The following is a 17,007-nucleotide window of genomic DNA, read 5'->3' as shown; positions in this document are numbered from 1 at the left end:
GAGAGAGAGAGCGAGAGAGCGCGAGAGAGCGAGAGAGCGCGCGTGCGCGAGAAAGAGAGCACGCGAGAGCAAGAGAGAGAGAGAGCGAGAGCACACGCGAGTGAGAGAGAGCGCGCCCGAGCGAGAGAGAGAGAGAGAGAGAGAGAGCGCGAGCGAGAGAGAGCGTGCGAGTGAGAGAGAGAGAGCGCGCGAGAGCGAGAGAGAGAGCGCACTCGAGAGCGAGACAGAGAGAGCGCACTCGAGAGCGAGACAGAGAGAGCGCACTCGAGAGCGAGACAGAGAGAGCGCACTCGAGAGCGAGAGAGAGAGAGAGAGAGCGCGCGCGAGAGCGAGAGAGAGAGAGCGCGCGCGAGAGCGAGATGGAGCGAGAGAGCGCGCGCGAGAGCGAGATGGAGCGAGAGAGCGCGCGCGAGAGCGAGATGGAGCGAGAGAGCGCGCGCGAGAGCGAGATGGAGCGAGAGAGCGCGCGCGAGAGCGAGATGGAGCGAGAGAGCGCGCGCGAGAGCGAGATGAAGCGAGAGAGTGAGCGCGCGAGAGCACGCGAGTGAGATAGAGAGCGCGTGAGAGCGAGAGAGAGAGCGCGAGCAAGAGAGAGCGTGCGAGCGAGAGAGAGAGAGCGCGCGAGAGAGAGAGAGAGCGCGCGAGAGCGAGAGAGCGCGCGAGAGAGAGAGCGCGCGAGAGAGAGAGAGCGCGCGAGAGAGAGAGAGCGCACGAGAGAGAGAGAGCGCACGAGAGAGAGAGAGCGCGCGAGAGAGAGAGAGCGCGCGAGAGAGAGAGAGCGCGCGAGAGAGAGAGAGCGCGCGAGAGCAAGAGAGAGAGAGAGCGAGAGCACACGCGAGTGAGAGAGAGCGCGCCCGAGCGAGAGAGAGAGAGAGAGAGAGAGCGCGAGCGAGAGAGAGCGCGCGAGCGAGAGAGAGCGCGCGAGCGAGAGAGAGAGCGCGAGCGAGAGAGAGAGCGCGAGCGAGAGAGAGAGAGAGAGCGCACTCGAGAGCGAGACAGAGAGAGCGCACTCGAGAGCAAGACAGAGAGAGCGCACTCGAGAGCGAGAGAGAGAGAGAGAGCGCGCGCGAGAGCGAGAGAGAGAGAGAGAGAGCGCGCGCGAGAGCGAGATGGAGCGAGAGAGCGCGCGCGAGAGCGAGATGGAGCGAGAGAGCGCGCGCGAGAGCGAGATGGAGCGAGAGAGCGCGCGCGAGAGCGAGATGGAGCGAGAGAGCGCGCGCGAGAGCGAGATGGAGCGAGAGAGCGCGCGCGAGAGCGAGATGGAGCGAGAGAGCGCGCGCGAGAGCGAGATAGAGCGAGAGAGCGCGCGCGAGAGCGAGATGGAGCGAGAGAGCGCGCGCGAGAGCGAGATGGAGCGAGAGAGCGCGCGCGAGAGCGAGATGAAGCGAGAGAGTGAGCGCGCGAGAGCACGCGAGTGAGATAGAGAGCGCGTGAGAGCGAGAGAGAGAGAACGTGCGCGAGAGCAAGAGAGAGCGAGAGCACACGCGAGAGAAAGCGCGCCCGAGCGAGAGAGAGAGAGAGAGAGAGAGAGGGAGAGAGAGAGAGCGCGCGAGCGAGAGAGAGAGAGCGCGCGAGAGACAGAGAGAGCGCGCGAGAGAGAGAGAGCGCGCGAGAGAGAGAGAGCGCGCGAGAGAGAGAGAGCGCGCGAGAGAGAGAGAGAGAGAGCGCGCGCGAGAGCGAGATCGCGCGCGAGAGCGAGATGGAGCGAGAGAGCGCGCGCGAGAGCGAGATGGAGCGTGAGAGCGCGCGCGAGAGCGAGATGGAGCGAGAGAGCGCGCGCGAGAGCGAGATGGAGCGAGAGAGCGCGCGCGAGAGCGAGATGGAGCGAGAGAGCGCGCGCGAGAGCGAGATGGAGCGAGAGAGCGCGCGCGAGAGCGAGATGGAGCGAGAGAGCGCGCGCGAGAGCGAGATGGAGCGAGAGAGCGCGCGCGAGAGCGAGATGGAGCGAGAGAGCGCGCGCGAGAGCGAGATGGAGCGAGAGAGTGAGCGCGCGAGAGCACGCGAGTGAGATAGAGAGCGCGTGAGAGCGAGAGAGAGAGAACGTGCGCGAGAGCAAGAGAGAGCGAGAGCACACGCGAGAGAAAGCGCGCCCGAGCGAGAGAGAGAGAGAGAGAGAGAGAGAGGGAGAGAGAGAGAGCGCGCGAGCGAGTGAGAGCGTGCGAGCGAGAGAGAGAGAGCGCGCGAGAGAGAGAGAGCGCGCGAGAGAGAGAGAGCGCGCTCGAGAGAGAGAGAGCGCACTCGAGAGAGAGAGAGAGAGCGCGCGAGAGCGAGATGGAGCGAGAGAGCGCGCGCGAGAGCGAGATGGAGCGTGAGAGCGCGCGCGAGAGCGAGATGGAGCGAGAGAGCGCGCGCGAGAGCGAGATGGAGCGAGAGAGCGCGCGCGAGAGCGAGATGGAGCGAGAGAGCGCGCGCGAGAGCGAGATGGAGCGAGAGAGCGCGCGCGAGAGCGAGATGGAGCGAGAGAGCGCGCGCGAGAGCGAGATGGAGCGAGAGAGCGCGCGCGAGAGCGAGATGAAGAGAGAGAGAGCGCGCGAGACAGCGAGAGAGAGCACACGAGAGCGAGAGAGAGAGAGCGCGAGAGCGAGAGAGAGAGAATGCGTGCGAGAGAGAGCGCGCGCGAGAGCACACGAGTGAGATAGAGAGCGCGATCGAGAGCGAGAGAGAGAGAGAGAGCGCGATCGAGAGCGAGAGAGAGAGCGCGATCGAGAGCGAGAGAGAGAGAGCGCGCGAGAGCGAGAGAGAGAGAGCGCGCGAGAGCGAGAGAGAGAGAGCGCGCGAGAGCGAGAGAGAGAGAACGCGCGGGAGAGAGAGAGAGAGAAAGCGCGGGAGAGAGAGAGAAAGCGCGCGGGAGAGAGAGAGAGCGCGCGGGAGCGAGAGAGAGCGCGCGCGGGAGCGAGAGAGAGAGAGGGCGTGAGAGCGAGAGAGAGAGAGAGGGCGTGTGAGCGATAAAGAGAGAGAGAGCACGCGCGAGCGAGAGAGAGTGCGCGAGAGACAGAGAGACAGAGGGCGCATGAGAGAGAGCGCGCGAGAGCTAGAGAGAGAGAGTACGCGAAAGCGACAGAGAGAGCGTGCGTGGGTGAGAGCGAGTGAGAGCGCGAGAGAGAGAGCGAGTGAGAGCGCGAGAGCGAGACAGAGAGAGAGCATGCGAGAGCGAGAGAGAGCGCGCGAGAGCGAGAGAGAGAGAGAGCACGCGAGAGCGAGAGAGAGAGCGCGCGAGCGAGAGAGAGCGTGCGAGCGAGAGAGAGAGAGCGCGCGAGAGAGAGAGAGCGCGCGAGAGAGAGAGAGCGCGCGAGAGAGAGAGAGCGCGCGAGAGAGAGAGAGCGCACTCGAGAGAGAGAGAGAGAGCGCGCGCGAGAGCGAGATCGCGCGCGAGAGCGAGATGGAGCGAGAGAGCGCGCGCGAGAGCGAGATGGAGCGAGAGAGCGCGCGCGAGAGCGAGATGGTGCGAGAGAGCGCGCGCGAGAGAGCGAGATGGAGCGAGAGAGCGCGCGCGAGTGCGAGGTGGAGCGAGAGAGCGCGCGCGAGAGCGAGGTGGAGCGAGAGAGCGCGCGCGAGAGCGAGGTGGAGCGAGAGAGCGCGCGCGAGAGCGAGATGGAGCGAGAGAGCGCGCGCGAGAGCGAGATGGAGCGAGAGAGCGCGCGCGAGAGCGAGATGGAGCGAGAGAGCGCGCGCGAGAGCGAGATGGAGCGAGAGAGCGCGCGCGAGAGCGAGATGGAGCGAGAGAGCGCGCGCGAGAGCGAGGTGGAGCGAGAGAGCGCGCGCGAGAGCGAGATGGAGCGAGAGAGCGCGCGCGAGTGCGAGGTGGAGCGAGAGAGCGCGCGCGAGAGCGAGGTGGAGCGAGAGAGCGCGCGCGAGAGCGAGGTGGAGCGAGAGAGCGCGCGCGAGAGCGAGATGGAGCGAGAGAGCGCGCGCGAGAGCGAGATGGAGCGAGAGAGCGCGCGCGAGAGCGAGATGGAGCGAGAGAGCGCGCGCGAGAGCGAGATGAAGCGAGAGAGCGCGCACGAGAGCGAGAGAGAGAGAGAGCACGCGAGAGCGAGAGAGAGCACGCGAGAGCGAGAGAGAGAGAGAGCGCGAGAGCGAGAGAGAGAGAGCGCGCGAGAGAGAGAGAGAGTGCGAGAGCGAGAGAGAGAGAGAGAGCACGCGAGAGCGAGAGAGAGAGAGAGCGCGCGAGAGCGAGAGAGAGAGCGCGCGCGAGAGCGAGAGCGAGAGAGCGCGCGAGAGCGAGAGAGCGAGAGAGCGAGAGAGCGAGAGAGCGAGAGAGCGAGAGAGCGAGAGAGAGCGAGAGAGCGAGAGAGCGCGCGAGAGCGAGAGAGCGAGAGAGCGAGAGAGCGAGAGAGCGAGAGAGCGAGAGAGCGAGAGAGAGAGAGAGCGCGCGAGAGCGAGAGAGCGCGCGAGAGCGAGAGAGCGAGAGAGCGCGCGAGAGCGAGAGAGCGAGAGAGCGCGCGAGAGCGAGAGAGCGAGAGAGCGCGCGAGAGCGAGAGAGAGGGCGCACTCGAGAGCGAGAGAGAGAGCGCGCGAGAGCGAGAGAGAGAGCGCACTCGAGAGCGAGAGAGAGGGCGCACTCGAGAGCGAGAGAGAGGGCGCACTCGAGAGCGAGAGAGAGGGCGCACTCGAGAGCGAGAGAGAGGGCGCACTCGAGAGCGAGAGAGAGGGCGCACTCGAGAGCGAGAGAGAGGGCGCACTCGAGAGCGAGAGAGAGGGCGCACTCGAGAGCGAGAGAGAGGGCGCACTCAAGAGCGAGAGAGAGGGCGCACTCAAGAGCGAGAGAGAGGGCGCACTCAAGAGCGAGAGAGAGGGCGCACTCAAGAGCGAGACAGGGGGCGCACTCGAGAGCGAGACAGAGGGCGCACTCGAGAGCGAGACAGAGGGCGCACTCGAGAGCGAGAGAGAGTGAGAGAGCACGCGAGAGCGAGAGAGAGAGTGAGAGAGCACGCGAGAGTGAGAGAGCACGCGAGAGAGAGAGTGAGAGAGCACGCGAGAGCGAGAGAGAGAGTGAGAGAGCACGCGAGAGCGAGAGAGAGAGAGAGCACGCGAGAGCGAAAGAGAGAGAGAGCGCGATCGAGAGCGCACTCGAGAGCGAGACAGAGGGCGCACTCGAGAGCGAGACAGAGGGCGCACTCGAGAGCGAGACAGAGGGCGCACTCGAGAGCGAGACAGAGGGCGCACTCGAGAGCGAGAGAGAGAGAGCGCATGCGAGCGAGAGAGAGAGAGAGAGCGCGCGCAAGAGCGAGACAGAGAGCACGCGAGAGAGAGAGAGAGAGAGCGCGCGCGAGAGAGAGAGCGCGCGAGAGAGAGAGAGAGCACGCGAGAGCGAGAGAGAGAGAGAACGCGAGAGCGAGAGAGAGAGAGCGCGCGTGAGAGCGAGAGAGAGAGAATGCGTGCGAGAGAGCGCACTCGAGAGCGAGAGAGAGAGAGCGCATGCGAGCGAGAGAGAGAGAGAGAGCGCGCGCAAGAGCGAGAGAGAGAGAGCACGCGAGAGAGCGAGAGAGCACGCGAGAGCGAGAGAGAGAGAGAGCGCGTGTGAGAGCGTGCGAGAGAGAGCGCGCACGAGAGCACGCGAGTGAGATAGAGAGCGCGATCGAGAGCGAGAGAGAGGGCGCACTCGAGAGCGAGAGAGAGGGCGCACTCGAGAGCGAGAGAGGGGGCGCACTCGAGAGCGAGACAGAGGGCGCACTCGAGAGCGAGACAGAGGGCGCACTCGAGAGCGAGACAGAGGGCGCACTCGAGAGCGAGACAGAGGGCGCACTCGAGAGCGAGACAGAGGGCGTACTCGAGAGCGAGAGAGAGTGAGAGAGCACGCGAGAGCGAGAGAGAGAGTGAGAGAGCACGCGAGAGTGAGAGAGCACGCGAGAGAGAGAGTGAGAGAGCACGCGAGAGTGAGAGAGAGAGTGAGAGAGCACGCGAGAGCGAGAGAGAGAGAGAGCACGCGAGAGCGAAAGAGAGAGAGAGCGCGATCGAGAGCGCACTCGAGAGCGAGACAGAGGGCGCACTCGAGAGCGAGACAGAGGGCGCACTCGAGAGCGAGACAGAGGGCGCACTCGAGAGCGAGACAGAGGGCGCACTCGAGAGCGAGAGAGAGAGAGCGCGCGCAAGAGCGAGACAGAGAGCACGCGAGAGAGAGAGAGAGAGAGCGCGCGAGAGAGAGAGAGAGCACGCGAGAGCGAGAGAGAGAGAGAACGCGAGAGCGAGAGAGAGAGAGCGCGCGTGAGAGCGAGAGAGAGAGAATGCGTGCGAGAGAGCGCACTCGAGAGCGAGAGAGAGAGAGCGCATGCGAGTGAGAGAGAGAGAGAGAGCGCGCGCAAGAGCGAGAGAGAGAGCGCACGCGAGAGAGCGAGAGAGCACGCGAGAGCGAGAGAGAGAGAGAGAGCGCGCGTGAGAGCGTGCGAGAGAGAGCGCGCACGAGAGCACGCGAGTGAGATAGAGAGCGCGATCGAGAGCGAGAGAGAGAGAGAGAGCGCGATCGAGATCGAGAGCGCGATCGAGAGCGAGAGAGAGAGAGCGATCGAGAGCGAGAGAGAGAGAGCGATCGAGAGCGAGAGAGAGAGAGCGATCGAGAGCGAGAGAGAGAGCGCACACGAGAGCGAGAGAGAGAGCGCACACGAGAGAGAGAGAGCGCACACGAGAGCGAGAGAGAGAGCGCACACGAGAGCGAGAGAGAGAGCGCACTCGAAAGCGAGACAGAGAGCGCACTCGAAAGCGAGACAGAGAGCGCACTCGAGAGCGAGACAGAGAGCGCGCGCGAGAGCGAGACGGAGCGAGAGAGCGCGCGCGAGAGCGAGACGGAGCGAGAGAGCGCGCGCGAGAGCGAGATGTAGCGAGAGAGCGCGCGCGAGAGCGAGACGGAGCGAGAGAGCGCGCGCGAGAGCGAGATGTAGCGAGAGAGCGCGCGCGAGAGCGAGATGAAGCGAGAGAGCGCGCGCGAGAGCGAGATGAAGCGAGAGAGCGCGCGCGAGAGCGAGATGAAGCGAGAGAGCGCGCGCGAGAGCGAGATGAAGCGAGAGAGTGAGCGCGCGAGAGCACGCGAGTGAGATAGAGAGCGCGTGAGAGCGAGAGAGAGAGAACGTGCGCGAGAGCAAGAGAGAGCGAGAGCACACGCGAGAGAGAGCGCGCCCGAGCGAGAGAGAGAGAGCGCGCAAGAGAGAGAGAGCGCGAGAGCGAGACAGAGAGCGCACTCGAGAGCGAGACAGAGCGCACTCAGAGCGCGAGAGAGAGAGAGCGCGCGCGAGAGCAAGAGCGAGAGAGAGAGCGCGCGCGAGAGCGAGGTGGAGCGAGAGAGCGCGCGCGAGAGCGAGGTGGAGCGAGAGAGCGCGCGCGAGAGCGAGGTGGAGCGAGAGAGCGCGCGCGAGAGCGAGGTGGAGCGAGAGAGCGCGCGCGAGAGCGAGATGGAGCGAGAGAGCGCGCGCGAGAGCGAGATGGAGCGAGAGAGCGCGCGCGAGAGAGAGAGAGAGAGAGAGAGCGCGCGCGAGAGCGAGATGAAGCGAGAGAGCGCGCGCGAGAGCGAGATGGAGCGAGAGAGCGCGCGCGAGAGCGAGATGGAGCGAGAGAGCGCGCGCGAGAGCGAGATGGAGCGAGAGAGCGCGCGCGAGAGCGAGATGGAGCGAGAGAGCGCGCGCGAGAGCGAGATGAAGCGAGAGAGCGCGCGCGAGAGCGAGATGGAGCGAGAGAGCGCGCGCGAGAGCGAGATGGAGCGAGCGAGCGCGCGCGAGAGCGAGATGGAGCGAGAGAGCGCGCGCGAGAGCGAGATGAAGCGAGAGAGCGCGCACGAGAGCGAGAGAGAGAGAGAGCGCGCGCGAGAGCGAGATGGAGCGAGAGAGCGCGCGCGAGAGCGAGATGGAGCGAGAGAGCGCGCGCGAGAGCGAGATGGAGCGAGAGAGCGCGCGCGAGAGCGAGATGGAGCGAGAGAGCGCGCGCGAGAGAGAGAGAGAGAGAGAGCGCGCGCGAGAGCGAGATGGAGCGAGAGAGCGCGCGCGAGAGCGAGATGGAGCGAGCGAGCGCGCGCGAGAGCGAGATGGAGCGAGAGAGCGCGCGTGAGAGCGAGATGGAGCGAGAGAGCGCGAGCGAGATGGAGCGAGAGAGCGCGCACGAGAGCGAGAGAGAGAGAGCGCGCGCGAGAGCGAGAGAGAGAGAGCGCGCGAGAGCGAGAGAGAGAGAGCGTGCGCGAGAGCGAGAGAGCGCGCGCGAGAGCGAGAGCGAGAGAGCGCGCGCGAGAGCGAGATGGAGCGAGAGATCGCGCACGAGAGCGAGATGGAGCGAGAGAGCGTGCACGAGAGCGAGATGGAGCGAGAGAGCGCGCACGAGAGCGAGATGGAGTGAGAGAGCGCGCACGAGAGCGAGATGAAGCGAGAGAGCGCGCACGAGAGCGAGAGAGAGAGAGAGAGAGCGCGCGAGACAGCGAGAGAGAGCACACGAGAGCGAGAGAGAGAGCGTGAGAGCGAGAGAGAGAGAATGCGTGCGAGAGAGAGCGCGCGCGAGAGCACGCGAGTGAGAGAGAGAGCGCGATCGAGAGCGAGAGAGAGAGAGCGCGCGAGAGCGAGAGAGAGAGAGCGCGCGAGAGCGAGAGAGAGAGAGCGCGCGAGAGAGCACGCGAGTGAGAGAGAGAGCGCGATCGAGAGCGAGAGAGAGAGAGAGAGCGCGATCGAGAGCGAGAGCGCGATCGAGAGCGAGAGAGAGAGAGCGATCGAGAGCGAGAGAGAGAGCGCACTCGAGAGCGAGACAGAGAGCGCGCGCGAGAGCGAGACAGAGAGCGCGCGCGAGAGCGAGACGGAGCGAGAGAGCGCGCGCGAGAGCGAGACGGAGCGAGAGAGCGCGCGCGAGAGCGAGACGGAGCGAGAGAGCGCGCGCGAGAGCGAGACGGAGCGAGAGAGCGCGCGCGAGAGCGAGACGGAGCGAGAGAGCGCGCGCGAGAGCGAGACGGAGCGAGAGAGCGCGCGCGAGAGCGAGACGGAGCGAGAGAGCGCGCGCGAGTGCGAGACGGAGCGAGAGAGCGCGCGCGAGAGCAAGAGTGAGAGAGAGAGCGCGCGCGAGAGCGAGATGGAGCGAGAGAGCGCGCGCGAGAGCGAGATGGAGCGAGAGAGCGCGCGCGAGAGCGAGGTGGAGCGAGAGAGCGCGCGCGAGAGCGAGATGAAGCGAGAGAGTGAGCGCGCGAGAGCACACGAGTGAGATAGAGAGCGCGTGAGAGCGAGAGAGAGAGAACGTGCGCGAGAGCAAGAGAGAGCGAGAGCACACGCGAGAGAGAGCGCGCCCGAGCGAGAGAGAGAGAGCGCGCGAGAGAGAGAGAGCGCGAGAGCGAGACAGAGAGCGCACTCGAGAGCGAGACAGAGCGCACTCGAGAGCGCGAGAGAGAAAGAGCGCGCGCGAGAGCAAGAGCGAGAGAGAGAGCGCGCGCGAGAGCAAGAGCGAGAGAGAGAGCGCGCGCGAGAGCAAGAGCGAGAGAGAGAGCGCGCGCGAGAGCAAGAGCGAGAGAGAGAGCGCGCGCGAGAGCGAGGTGGAGCGAGAGAGCGCGCGCGAGAGCGAGGTGGAGCGAGAGAGCGCGCGCGAGAGCGAGGTGGAGCGAGAGAGCGCGCGCGAGAGCGAGGTGGAGCGAGAGAGCGCGCGCGAGAGCGAGGTGGAGCGAGAGAGCGCGCGCGAGAGCGAGGTGGAGCGAGAGAGCGCGCGCGAGAGCGAGGTGGAGCGAGAGAGCGCGCGCGAGAGCGAGGTGGAGCGAGAGAGCGCGCGCGAGAGCGAGGTGGAGCGAGAGAGCGCGCGCGAGAGCGAGATGGAGCGAGAGAGCGCGCGCGAGAGCGAGATGGAGCGAGAGAGCGAGAGCGAGATGGAGCGAGAGAGCGCGCGCGAGAGCGAGATGGAGCGAGAGAGCGCGCGCGAGAGCGAGATGAAGCGAGAGAGCGCGCGCGAGAGCGAGATGAAGCGAGAGAGCGCGCGCGAGAGCGAGATGAAGCGAGAGAGCGCGCGCGAGAGCGAGATGAAGCGAGAGAGCGCGCATGCGAGAGCGAGATGGAGCGAGAGAGCGCACGCGAGAGCGAGATGAAGCGAGAGAGCGCACGCGAGAGCGAGAGAGAGAGTGAGAGAGCACGCGAGAGCGAAAGAGAGAGAGAGCGAGAGAGAGGGCGCACTCGAGTGCGAGAGAGAGGGCGCACTCGAGAGCGAGAGAGAGGGCGCACTCGAGAGCGAGAGAGAGGGCGCACTCGAGAGCGAGAGAGAGGGCGCACTCGAGAGCGAGAGAGAGTGAGAGAGCACGCGAGAGAGAGAGTGAGAGAGCACGCGAGAGCGAGAGAGAGTGAGAGAGCACGCGAGAGAGAGAGTGAGAGAGCACGCGAGAGCGAGAGAGAGAGTGAGAGAGCACGCGAGAGCGAAAGAGAGAGAGAGCGAGACAGAGAGCGCACTCGAGAGCGAGACAGAGGGCGCACTCGAGAGCGAGACAGAGGGCGCACTCGAGAGCGAGACAGAGGGCGCACTCGAGAGCGAGACAGAGGGCGCACTCGAGAGCGAGACAGAGGGCGCACTCGAGAGCGAGACAGAGTGAGAGAGCACGCGAGAGCGAGAGAGAGAGTGAGAGAGCATGCGAGAGAGAGAGAGAGTGAGAGAGCACGCGAGAGAGAGAGTGAGAGAGCACGCGAGAGCGAGAGAGAGAGTGAGAGAGCACGCGAGAGCGAAAGAGAGAGAGAGCGAGACAGAGAGCGCACTCGAGAGCGAGACAGAGGGCGCACTCGAGAGCGAGACAGAGGGCGCACCCGAGAGCGAGACAGAGGGCGCACCCGAGAGCGAGACAGAGGGCGCACTCGAGAGCGAGAGAGAGAGAGCGCATGCGAGCGAGAGAGAGAGAGAGAGCGCGCGCAAGAGCGAGAGAGAGAGCACGCGAGAGAGAGAGAGAGCGCGCGAGAGAGAGAGAGAGAGAGAGAGAGAGAGAGAGAGCGCGCGAGAGCGAGAGAGAGCACGCGAGAGCGAGAGAGAGAGAGAACGCGAGAGCGAGCGAGAGAGAGAGTGCGAGAGCGAGAGAGAGATAGAGAGAGCGCACGCGAGAGAGCGAGAGAGCACGCGAGAGCGATAGAGAGAGAGAGCACGCGTGAGAGCGTGCGAGAGAGAGCGCGCGTGAGAGCGTGCGAGTGAGATAGAGAGCGCGCGTGAGAGCGTGCGAGTGAGATAGAGAGCGCGCGCGAGAGCACGCGAGTGAGATAGAGAGCGCGCGCGAGAGCGAGACGGAGCGAGAGAGCGCGCGCGAGAGCGAGACGGAGCGAGAGAGCGCGCGCGAGAGCGAGACGGAGCGAGAGAGCGCGCGCGAGAGCGAGACGGAGCGAGAGAGCGCGCGCGAGAGCGAGACGGAGCGAGAGAGCGCGCGCGAGTGCGAGACGGAGCGAGAGAGCGCGCGCGAGTGCGAGACGGAGCGAGAGAGCGCGCGCGAGTGCGAGACGGAGCGAGAGAGCGCGCGCGAGAGCGAGATGAAGCGAGAGAGTGAGCGCGCGAGAGCACGCGAGTGAGATAGAGAGCGCGTGAGAGCGAGAGAGAGAGAACGTGCGCAAGAGCAAGAGAGAGCGAGAGCACACGCGAGAGAGAGCGCGCCCGAGCGAGAGAGAGAGAGCGCGCGAGAGAGAGAGAGCGCGAGAGCGAGACAGAGAGCGCACTCGAGAGCGCGAGAGAGAAAGAGCGCGCGCGAGAGCAAGAGCGAGAGAGAGAGCGCGCGCGAGAGCAAGAGCGAGAGAGAGAGCGCGCGCGAGAGCGAGGTGGAGCGAGAGAGCGCGCGCGAGAGCGAGGTGGAGCGAGAGAGCGCGCGCGAGAGCGAGGTGGAGCGAGAGAGCGCGCGCGAGAGCGAGGTGGAGCGAGAGAGCGCGCGCGAGAGCGAGGTGGAGCGAGAGAGCGCGCGCGAGAGCGAGGTGGAGCGAGAGAGCGCGCGCGAGAGCGAGGTGGAGCGAGAGAGCGCACGCGAGAGCGAGATGTAGCGAGAGAGCGCGCACGAGAGCGAGAGAGAGAGAGAGCACGCGAGAGCGAGAGAGAGCACGCGAGAGCGAGAGAGAGAGAGAGCGCGCGAGAGAGAGAGAGAGTGCGAGAGCAAGAGAGAGAGCGCGCGAGAGCAAGAGAGAGAGCGCGCGAGAGCAAGAGAGAGAGAGCGCGCGAAAGAGCGAGATGGAGCGAGAGAGCGCGCGCAAGAGCGAGATGGAGCGAGAGAGCGCGCGCGAGAGCGAGATGGAGCGAGAGAGCGCGCACGAGAGCGAGTGAGAGAGAGAGCGCGCGCGAGAGCGAGATGGAGCGAGAGAGCGCGCGCGAGAGCGAGATGGAGCGAGAGAGCGCGCGCGAGAGCGAGATGGAGCGAGAGAGCGCGCGCGAGAGCGAGATGGAGCGAGAGAGCGCGCGCGAGAGCGAGATGAAGCGAGAGAGTGAGCGCGCGAGAGCACGCGAGTGAGATAGAGAGCGCGTGAGAGCGAGAGAGAGAGAACGTGCGCGAGAGCAAGAGAGAGCGAGAGCACACGCGAGAGAGAGCGCGCCCGAGCGAGAGAGAGAGAGCGCGCTCGAGAGAGAGAGAGCGCGAGAGCGAGACAGAGAGCGCACTCGAGAGCGAGACAGAGCGCACTCGAGAGCGCGAGAGAGAAAGAGCGCGCGCGAGAGCAAGAGCGAGAGAGAGAGCGCGCGCGAGAGCGAGGTGGAGCGAGAGAGCGCGCGCGAGAGCGAGGTGGAGCGAGAGAGCGCGCGCGAGAGCGAGGTGGAGCGAGAGAGCGCGCGCGAGAGCGAGGTGGAGCGAGAGAGCGCGCGCGAGAGCGAGGTGGAGCGAGAGAGCGAGAGCGAGATGGAGCGAGAGAGCGCGCGCGAGAGCGAGATGGAGCGAGAGAGCGCGCGCGAGAGCGAGATGAAGCGAGAGAGCGCGCGCGAGAGCGAGATGAAGCGAGAGAGCGCGCGCGAGAGCGAGATGAAGCGAGAGAGCGCGCGCGAGAGCGAGATGAAGCGAGAGAGCGCGCGCGAGAGCGAGATGAAGAGAGAGAGAGAGAGCGCGCGCGCGAGAGCGAGATGGAGCGAGAGAGCGCGCGCGAGAGCGAGATGGAGCGAGAGAGCGCGCGCAAGAGCGAGATGGAGCGAGAGAGCGCGCGCAAGAGCGAGATGGAGCGAGAGAGCGCGCGCGAGAGCGAGATGGAGCGAGAGAGCGCGCACGAGAGCGAGTGAGAGAGAGAGCGCGCGCGAGAGCGAGATGGAGCGAGAGAGCGCGCGCGAGAGCGAGATGGAGCGAGAGAGCGCGCGCGAGAGCGAGATGAAGCGAGAGAGCGCGCACGCGAGAGCGAGATGGAGCGAGAGAGCGCGCGCGAGAGCGAGATGAAGCGAGAGAGCGCACGCGAGAGCGAAAGAGAGAGAGAGCGAGAGAGAGGGCGCACTCGAGTGCGAGAGAGAGGGCGCACTCGAGAGCGAGAGAGAGGGCGCACTCGAGAGCGAGAGAGAGGGCGCACTCGAGAGCGAGAGAGAGGGCGCACTCGAGAGCGAGAGAGAGGGCGCACTCGAGAGCGAGAGAGAGGGCGCACTCGAGAGCGAGAGAGAGGGCGCACTCGAGAGCGAGAGAGAGGGCGCACTCGAGAGCGAGACAGAGGGCGCACTCGAGAGCGAGACAGAGGGCGCACTCGAGAGCGAGACAGAGGGCGCACTCGAGAGCGAGACAGAGGGCGCACTCGAGAGCGAGACAGAGGGCGCACTCGAGAGCGAGACAGAGGGCGCACTCGAGAGCGAGAGAGAGTGAGAGAGCACGCGAGAGCGAGAGAGAGAGTGAGAGAGCATGCGAGAGAGAGAGAGAGTGAGAGAGCACGCGAGAGAGAGAGTGAGAGAGCACGCGAGAGAGAGAGAGAGAGTGAGAGAGCACGCGAGAGCGAAAGAGAGAGAGAGCGAGACAGAGAGCGCACTCGAGAGCGAGACAGAGGGCGCACTCGAGAGCGAGACAGAGGGCGCACTCGAGAGCGAGACAGAGGGCGCACTCGAGAGCGAGACAGAGGGCGCACTCGAGAGCGAGACAGAGGGCGCACTCGAGAACGAGAGAGAGAGAGCGCATGCGAGCGAGAGAGAGAGAGAGAGCGCGCGCAAGAACGAGAGAGAGAGCACGCGAGAGAGAGAGAGAGAGAGCGCGCGAGAGAGAGAGAGAGAGAGAGAGAGAGAGAGAGCGCGCGAGAGAGAGAGAGAGAGAGAGAGAGCGCGCGAGAGCGAGAGAGAGCACGCGAGAGCGAGAGAGAGAGAGAACGCGAGAGCGAGCGAGAGAGAGAGTGCGAGAGCGAGAGAGAGATAGAGAGAGCGCACGCGAGAGAGCGAGAGAGCACGCGAGAGCGATAGAGAGAGAGAGCGCGCGTGAGAGCGTGCGAGAGAGAGCGCGCGCGAGAGCACGCGAGTGAGATAGAGAGCGCGCGCGAGAGCGAGACGGAGCGAGAGAGCGCGCGCGAGAGCGAGACGGAGCGAGAGAGCGCGCGCGAGAGCGAGACGGAGCGAGAGAGCGCGCGCGAGAGCGAGACGGAGCGAGAGAGCGCGCGCGAGAGCGAGACGGAGCGAGAGAGCGCGCGCGAGTGCGAGACGGAGCGAGAGAGCGCGCGCGAGAGCGAGATGAAGCGAGAGAGTGAGCGCGCGAGAGCACGCGAGTGAGATAGAGAGCGCGTGAGAGCGAGAGAGAGAGAACGTGCGCAAGAGCAAGAGAGAGCGAGAGCACACGCGAGAGAGAGCGCACCCGAGCGAGAGAGAGAGAGCGCACTCGAGAGCGAGACAGAGCGCACTCGAGAGCGCGAGCGAGAGCGAGATGGAGCGAGAGAGCGCGCGCGAGAGCGAGATGGAGCGAGAGAGCGCGCGCGAGAGCGAGATGGAGCGAGAGAGCGCGCGCGAGAGCGAGATGGAGCGAGAGAGCGCGCGCGAGAGCGAGATGAAGCGAGAGAGTGAGCGCGCGAGAGCACGCGAGTGAGATAGAGAGCGCGTGAGAGCGAGAGAGAGAGAACGTGCGCGAGAGCAAGAGAGAGCGAGAGCTCACGCGAGAGAGAGCGCGCCCGAGCGAGAGAGAGAGAGCGCGCGCGAGAGAGAGAGCGCGAGAGCGAGACAGAGAGCGCACTCGAGAGCGCGAGAGAGAGAGCGCGCGCGAGAGCGAGATGGAGCGAGAGAGCGCGCACGAGAGCGAGGTGGAGCGAGAGAGCGCGCGCGAGAGCGAGATGGAGCGAGAGAGCGCGCGCGAGAGCGAGATGGAGCGAGAGAGCGCGCGCGAGAGCGAGATGGAGCGAGAGAGCGCGCGCGAGAGCGAGATGGAGCGAGAGAGCGCGCGCGAGAGCGAGATGGAGCGAGAGAGCGCGCGCGAGAGCGAGATGGAGCGAGAGAGCGCGCGCGAGAGCGAGATGGAGCGAGAGAGCGCGCGCGAGTGCGAGATGGAGCGAGAGAGCGCGCGCGAGAGCGAGATGGAGCGAGAGAGCGCGCGCGAGAGCGAGATGGAGCGAGAGAGCGCGCGCGAGAGCGAGATGGAGCGAGAGAGCGCGCGCGAGAGCGAGATGGAGCGAGAGAGCGCGCGCGAGTGCGAGATGGAGCGAGAGAGCGCGCGCGAGAGCGAGATGGAGCGAGAGAGCGCGCGCGAGAGCGAGATGGAGCGAGAGAGCGCGCGCGAGAGCGAGATGGAGCGAGAGAGCGCGCGCGAGAGCGAGATGGAGCGAGAGAGTGAGCGCGCGAGAGCACGCGAGTGAGATAGAGAGCGCGTGAGAGCGAGAGAGAGAGAACGTGCGCGAGAGCAAGAGAGAGCGAGAGCACACGCGAGAGAGAGCGAGCCCGAGCGAGAGAGAGAGAGCGCGCTCGAGAGAGAGAGAGCGCGAGAGCGAGACAGAGAGCGCACTCGAGAGAGAGAGAGCGCGCGCGAGAGCGAGATGGAGCGAGAGAGCGCGCGCGAGAGCGAGGTGGAGCGAGAGAGCGCGCGCGAGAGCGAGGTGGAGCGAGAGAGCGCGCGCGAGAGCGAGGTGGAGCGAGAGAGCGCGCGCGAGAGCGAGGTGGAGCGAGAGAGCGCGCGCGAGAGCGAGGTGGAGCGAGAGAGCGCGCGCGAGAGCGAGATGAAGCGAGAGAGCGCGCACGAGAGCGAGAGAGAGAGAGCGCGCGCGAGAGCGAGATGGAGCGAGAGAGCGCGCGCGAGAGCGAGATGGAGCGAGAGAGCGCGCGCGAGAGCGAGATGGAGCGAGAGAGCGCGCACGAGAGCGCGAGAGAGAGAGAGAGAGAGCGCGCGCGAGAGCGAGAGCGAGAGAGCTCGCGCGAGAGCGAGAGCGAGAGATCGCGCGCGAGAGCGAGATGGAGCGAGAGAGCGTGCACGAGAGCGAGATGGAGCGAGCGAGCGCGCACGAGAGCGAGATGAAGCGAGAGAGCGCGCACGAGAGCGAGATGAAGCGAGAGAGCGCGCACGAGAGCGAGAGAGAGAGAGAGAGCGCGCGAGACAGCGAGAGAGAGCACACGAGAGCGAGAGGGAGAGAGAGCGTGAGAGCGAGAGAGAGAGAATGCGTGCGAGAGAGAGCGCGCGCGAGAGCACGCGAGTGAGATAGAGAGCGCGATCGAGAGCGAGAGAGAGAGAGAGAGAGAGAGCGCGATCGAGAGCGAGAGAGAGAGCGCGATCGAGAGCGAGAGAGAGCGCGCGAGAGCGAGAGAGAGAGAGCGCGCGGGAGCGAGAGAGAGAGAACGCGCGGGAGCGAGAGAGAGAGAACGCGCGGGAGCGAGAGAGAGAGAGCGCGCGGGAGCGAGAGAGAGAGAGCGCGCGGGAGCGAGAGAGAGAGAGAGAGCGCGCGCGAGAGCGAGGTGGAGCGAGAGAGCGCGCGCGAGAGCGAGGTGGAGCGAGAGAGCGCGCGCGAGAGCGAGGTGGAGCGAGAGAGCGCGCGCGAGAGCGAGGTGGAGCGAGAGAGCGCGCGCGAGAGCGAGGTGGAGCGAGAGAGCGCGCGCGAGAGCGAGATGGAGCGAGAGAGCGCGCGCGAGAGAGAGAGAGAGCGCGCGCGAGAGCGAGATGAAGCGAGAGAGCGCGCGCGAGAGCGAGATGGAGCGAGAGAGCGCGCGCGAGAGCGA

At 66.2% G+C, this 17,007-nt stretch overlaps 1 protein-coding gene across 3 annotated transcripts in view; it reads right to left on the bottom strand.

Moving 5' to 3' along the window:
* The window catches only part of LOC148142282 (uncharacterized), a 145,856-nt gene that overhangs the window by 101,878 nt on the left and 26,971 nt on the right, over positions 1-17,007 (bottom strand). The gene's annotated exons all lie outside the window — the stretch shown is intronic.

The sequence above is a fragment of the Chiloscyllium plagiosum genome, unplaced genomic scaffold (assembly GCF_037043375.1).
Source record: "Chiloscyllium plagiosum isolate Xiang-an unplaced genomic scaffold, Cpla_swu_hap1 HiC_scaffold_29, whole genome shotgun sequence".
NCBI classification, from domain to species: Eukaryota; Metazoa; Chordata; class Chondrichthyes; order Orectolobiformes; family Hemiscylliidae; genus Chiloscyllium; species Chiloscyllium plagiosum.
This window is presented reverse-complemented; position numbering and strand designations above follow the sequence as displayed.